We start from the raw sequence: 6,070 nt of genomic DNA, 5'->3' as shown, positions 1-6,070 counted from the left end.
GGATCACCCTGCTTCACTCCAACCCAGATCTGGATTTTGTCTGTGTGCGTGTTCTTCTTGACGGTGACATACGTACTGATGTCCTTGTACATATTGTCCACCAGTCCGACGACGCAGGGATCCACTCTCCGTTGCTGTAAAACGTGTAAGATGTGCTGGTGGCTCGCGGTGTCAAAAGCCTTAGCAATGTCCACGAATATAACACCCAGTGGTCTATGTTCATTTTTGGCAGTCCGAATTATAGTTTGCAGGAGCTTCAGGTTCTCAGAACATCCCGCCGCACTGATGAAACCTCTCTGCCTTGGGTTGAGGGGGCACGCCTTAGTCATCCCCGCCGTCACGATCCTGGAGAACAGCCTCAGCAAGATGGAACCAATCGTGATGGGTCTCCAGTTGTTGATGTCCTTCAGGTGCTCCGGTTTTGTCGATTTGGGGATCAAAACAGTCCTGCACCCCCTCACCATGTCTGGGATGTCACGAGATGTTAACCACAGGTCAAAGAGCTCAGCAGTCCGGGCATACCCGGGATCCATCTTCCTGATGTTCCCAAGGGCAATCCCATCTGGACCTGGCGCCGAGCCCTTGCTCATTTCCCGCACGTTCTTTTCAATTTCTTTGGCCGTAATTAAGTCCCTGAAGGCCTTATTGTGGGCCTTCCCTTTAATTTCAAAGTCTCCAAAGACTCTCAAGTCTCACACCAAACTGTCCAGGTGTTTCCCATCTGGCCTTGAATACCGAATAAATTTCACTGGGTGATACATCACAGGACAGACATTCGATGTCGTCCAAAATGATCTTCGCTAATTTCCCCATCTAGATGGAATAAACGCTGAAAGCGGAGGTAGTTACCTCTTTTGATCGCTCTGTCCTTCATCCACTTCTGAAACTGTTTTCTTGGCTGCTCCTCCCGAGTTTCCTTTTTGCTTTTCCCCCGGAGTGCTGTTCTTATTCGGCTCACTGATTCCAGGCAACCAAAGCAGTCCTGTGCTGTCTGATTGAGCAGTGGTCGCACCTTTTGGCCTTCTAATAACTGTTCAAATGCTCTGGGGAAGTTGTTAATTGTCCCATCTGATAAACATTCTTTGATCCTTTTCTGATAATGAGCCTGCAGTCGCCCCGCCCTCTGCTGGCCAACGGTTTCCCAGGGACCATTATCCCTATCAAGGTGGTGTCCAGATGTCTCTATTGTTCCCTTCCCAGCAGCTGGTCCTCTCGGCTGGTGGTTCCCCCCAAGTCCATTGTTCACAGTTCCTGCCTGGGATTGATGACTTGACCCAGGTTCTGATTTCAACTTCCCAGCTGCTCCCCCACCCACTCAATTCTTCCTGAGCAGTATTCTCCTTTTATCACTAATCTGCTTAGCTGTTTTGGTTGTTAAGTGTTCCGATATGAGCTTATTAATGTTTTTGTGACTCTCGAACTGTACCTGCAGCTTGACAAGTAGCTCTTCCTCCTCCTTTGTCCAGCATCTTTTGTGGGCTCCTCTGTTTGATGTTTCTTTCAGTTGGAAAGCATCAATCCTCTCCTGGTTTCTAACCAGTGGATGTGCCAATCTTTTGTGTTGTCCTAGGCCAATTTTAGTCATAAAATCTCTACTGCATAGCTCACATATCCACTCTCCCACTGGAGGTCCCGCATCCTTCGGACCCTTGCACTTTGCAAAATGACAGACAGTACTGTGATGGTTAAAATCCTCCCTCCCACACTAGGCACACCGAAAGCACACCCTCTTCCTCCCGTGAGACCCCTTAAGGTGTTCAATTAGGGCCAACATCGAGTTGACCTGGGTACTACAGCAAGGACATGGTGGAGTTTTGTCAGGAACAGTCACCTTCACGATGTCATCCGGTACTTGTTCACTGCGGACCTCAGGCACTGGAGGCAATGCCTCTGGTGTACCCTCTACCCCCTTCCCACTGCCTCCCTTCTCAAGTACATTCTGATCATCGTCCTTAGGGGGACTAGGATTTAAGTCGTCCCCCTCACTCAGTTGTGGTGTAGGCCGTTCATACACCTCAGGAAACCCGTTCAACACCCCCCCAATTAACAGAAACATGAACCACCCCCTGTACATGCTCCTGCAGATCTGACCTATACAGTTCTAAAGAAAAATTCACCAGCAAGCCCAATTCATTTTCTGTCAATTTGGTGGTTGTAGATGTTACAAAATCATCTTGGGAGGTCTGAGTGCCCACCGATACCCTAGTAAGGTGTAACGGCTGCCCCCAGTTTCCTCCTCCGAGGAACGGATTTGGATTTGGAATAGCTGAGTCATGACCGGAGTCAACATCGGGAATGGAATGGGTGGTCAGCCCACCTCCGAATGCGTCGCCCCTGTCCGACCGGGGAGCCAGGTTTCAGGTAGTAAGCCTAACGACTTAGACCGAGAAACTTGTTTCACCGAAATTTGGAAGGAACTGTTGGGCTGGTGAGTCCCCAATGGCTCCCAGACTGGGGCAGAGATCGACTTAGTCACCCTGTTAAGGGCTTACCAGTGGGACCACGAGGAGGTGCGATCTCTGCAGCTATGCCCAGTTGTAATTAGACCTTCTCCAGCCCTCACGCACATCATAATTAGATGACGACACATTTGGCATTAAGAGAGTCGTAGTTACTCCCGCCGTTTACCCGCGCTTCATTGAATTTCTTCACTTTGACATTCAGAGCACTGGGCAGAAATCACATCGCGTCAACACCCTCCTCAGGCCTTCGCGATGCTTTGTTTTAATTAAACAGTCGGATTCCCCTGGTCCGCACCAGTTCTAAGCCGGCTGCTAGGCACCGGCCGAGGCAGGGCGCCGGCCCGGGGGACCCCCCCGGGGACCTTCCCCCACGCGAACCGCTCGGCCGACGCTGACCACGGCCACGCGCGCACCGGCCGTGCGCTCTGGGGACCCCGCTGGCGGGAACTGACGGGGCGGTGGCGCGCGACGACGACGGCACCGCCCGCCGCTGGGGCTCCGGCCGCAGCAAGGTGGACGGCAGGCGGAGGCGGGGGCAGGCGGCGCCCGCCGCAGCAGGGGCAATCCATGGGAAGGGCCCGGCATGCGTCTAGAGTCGCCGCCATGCGCGCGCCCCATCGCCCGGGCGGGCCACGCTGAGCGCACTCACCCACGCGCAGCGCCTCGTCCAGGCACGACACGCGCCCCGGGATCCCACCTCGGCCGGCACACGCCGGCCCTCACCTTCATTGCGCCGCGGGCTTTCAACGACGGCCCCCGACTCGTGCACGTGCTAGACTCCTTGGTCCGTGTTTCAAGACGGGTCGGGTGGGTAGCCGACATTGCCACAGACCCCGGGCGCCCGAGTGAGGCCCATCAAGCTCGGCCTGGCGGTGCCGCGCGGTCGGGGTATTCTGAGGACAGTTCGCCCCGGTCGACTGCAGCGCCAGGGGCCGGCAGGCCCAGCCCCCGCACCCCCGCAAGAAACGCCGCGCTGCGAGGACACCGCCCTCGCCCCCCCGACCCCAGGAGGGAGAGGAGGGGAAAGTGATGCCCCCTGCCCCGGCGCCACCGACGGGGGGGAGGAGGACGCGGCGGCGGTCCTCTCCCTCGGCCCCGGGATTCAGCAAGACCTGCTGCCCGGTGGCTGTAACACCCGCCACTGCTCACGCGGCACCGGGCAACCTGCCCGCCGGAGGCCTTCCTAGACGACCCAGAGCTGGGCGCGGCGCACCGCCGCGGAGGAAATGCGCCCGGCCAGGGCCGGCCGCCGACCGGGCGGGGTGGTCCCCGCACTGGCCCGCCCCCCCCGGCTGGCTCCCGCACACGGGGTACGCCCAGGGGACGGAGACGGAGGGGAGGCGGAGGTGAGGATCTGCCGAACCCGCGCCGGCCGACCGCAACTCGCCGGGTTGAATCCTCCGGGCGGAATGCGTGGGCCCCACCCGTTTACCTCTTAATGGTTTCACGCCCTCTTGAACTCTCTCTTCAAAGTTCTCTTCAACTTTCCCTTACGGTACTTGTTGGCTATCGGTCTTGTGCCGGTATTTAGCCTTAGACGGAGTTTACCACCTGCTTTGGGCTGCATTCCCAAGCAATCCAACTTCGAGAAGCCCCGGGCCCGGAGCGCCGGGGGGCCGCTACCGGCCTTACACCGTCCGCGGGCTGCAGCCTCGATCACAAGGACTTGGGTCCCCCAAGAGCGCCGCTGGGGAGGGGGGCTTCTGTACGCCACATGTCCCGCGCCACACCGCGGGGCGGGGATTCGGCACTGGGCTCTTCCCTCTTCGCTCGCCGTTACTGAGGGAATCCTCGTTAGTTTCTTTTCCTCCGCTGACGAATATCCTTAAATTCAGCGGGTTGCCACGTCTGATCTGAGGTTGCAAGCCCAAAGCTCGGCCACGCCGCAGACGGGGGTGTGCGCGGAGATGGCCGCCTTGTCTCCCTCGCCCGTTACGCCGCCCGCCCCCCTCTTCTCCGCACTCCCGGAGGGAGCTGGAGAGAGAGAGAGCGCGCGCGAGCGAGCGATGAGGAGATGGAGAACCCCATCCTGGAGACGAGAACCAAAAAAGGGAGCGCGGCAGAGACGTCCCCGCGCGGGAGGACCAGCCGGGTAGTGGTGCGCGCGACGGCCTCGGTGGGGAGAGAGAGAGGAGTGACGGCGCCCCTGGGCGCGCCCCGAGACAGCGACAGAGGAGGAGGGGGCGGGCGAAGGGAGGAGGGGGTCGGAACCCCCGTCCCCGGCGCTCTCGCTCTCGCGCGCAACAGCATGGCACGGTACCGCCATGGTACCCACCCGCAGACAGTTGCCCGCGCTCGGGGGAGGCCAGGGGCGAGGCCCGCGCCTCACCTCCCCTTCTCGCCCTCCTCTCTCTTTATCTCGGCCCTCGGCGGCGCATTTCGACGCTGTCTCTCGCTGTCCCCAGGCCGCTGCGCCACTGCATCCGCGGCACGGTCCCGGCGAGGACGAGCTCCGTCCCAGCAGCTCGCTGCATTTAGGGGGACGAAGGCCCTGCGCGGTGACGACGACGACAATGACCGCGACGCCGACGCCCACTGGGCCGCAGGGAAGGGATCGAGGCCACCTAGGGAAACGTTTCCCTCGCCGAACCCGACCGCCTTCCCACCGGGAACCGGCGGGACGCCGCCACCGCCACCGCCACCGCCGCCCACCGCGGGCAACCGGCCTGCGAGGCAACCCCAGCCGCGCTGCCAGGGTGGCCCCCGGACGGCAATTGATCGTCAAGTGATGCTCAGACAGGCGTAGCCCTGGGAGGAACCCGGGGCCGCAAGTGCGTTCAAAGTGTCGATGGTCAATGTGTCCTGCAATTCACATTAATTCTCACAGCTAGCTGCATTCTTCATTGATGCACGAGCCGAGCGATCCACCGCTAAGACTCGTCTGCCTTTCGGGCACCGCTCATGCTGAGCGGCCCTTTTTTTTGTTACTCTGGCGCCGAGGACGCGTGGGCGTGCGCCTGGCTTCGACCATACAAGCACACAGAAATGGAAGGGGAAAAAAAAAAAACTGGAGACCCACACTCCGATGGCCAGCCCAGAGGCAGGGGAGCCCGCGCCCCCGCCCGCCTCCCCCTGCGAGCAGAGACGCCGACCTCACAAACGCTGTCCTTCAAAGGCGGCCCAGGCGCCCGGGCTCGGCCCGGCCTCCGTGCGGAGTGCCATGCAGGACGGAACTCGGGAGGGCACGGCAGCCCGCCTGCTTCTCGCTTTGACGGGATGACACACACAACACACATGGCTCGCAGCCGGGGGCGTGCGGCCATCGGCCGCCGCACACAGTGGCTCTCCCTCGGCCCCCGACGCCGCGGGCCTCACGGAGCGCCGCCGCGCCGCTGTGCGGCCAGCTTTTCTCTTCCCCCACAGAACGGCCTTTCCCCCGGGCTTGAGATGGCACGCAACGACCACCAGCCCCCGCCGGTACCCCTCCCGTGGGACTGCTACCCTGCCAGGCAGGCGAGCGACTGGCGGATGCACTCCGCCGCCAGCCCTGCAGGCAGGTGCCACCGAGACCGAAACCAGTGTCACCGGCGCCCGGGGCGGGCTGGACAGCAGACCCCATCGCTGCTAGAGCCGCACTCCCAGGACCGCCACCGCCGCGTCGCACCGCC

At 60.8% G+C, this 6,070-nt stretch overlaps 1 non-coding gene across 1 annotated transcript; it reads right to left on the bottom strand.

Annotated features, from left to right (window-relative positions):
- Positions 1-5,188: 5,188 nt before the first annotated feature.
- On the bottom strand, positions 5,189-5,341 carry LOC129133459 (5.8S ribosomal RNA). The gene has a single exon (XR_008535997.2). It is a non-coding gene; the product is annotated as a 5.8S ribosomal RNA (ribosomal RNA).
- Positions 5,342-6,070: the final 729 nt, after the last annotated feature.

This window comes from Agelaius phoeniceus, chromosome 7, assembly GCF_051311805.1.
Source record: "Agelaius phoeniceus isolate bAgePho1 chromosome 7, bAgePho1.hap1, whole genome shotgun sequence".
NCBI classification, from domain to species: domain Eukaryota; kingdom Metazoa; phylum Chordata; class Aves; order Passeriformes; family Icteridae; genus Agelaius; species Agelaius phoeniceus.
Note: the sequence above shows the minus strand (reverse complement) of the source record. Positions and strands in the feature narration are given on the sequence as shown.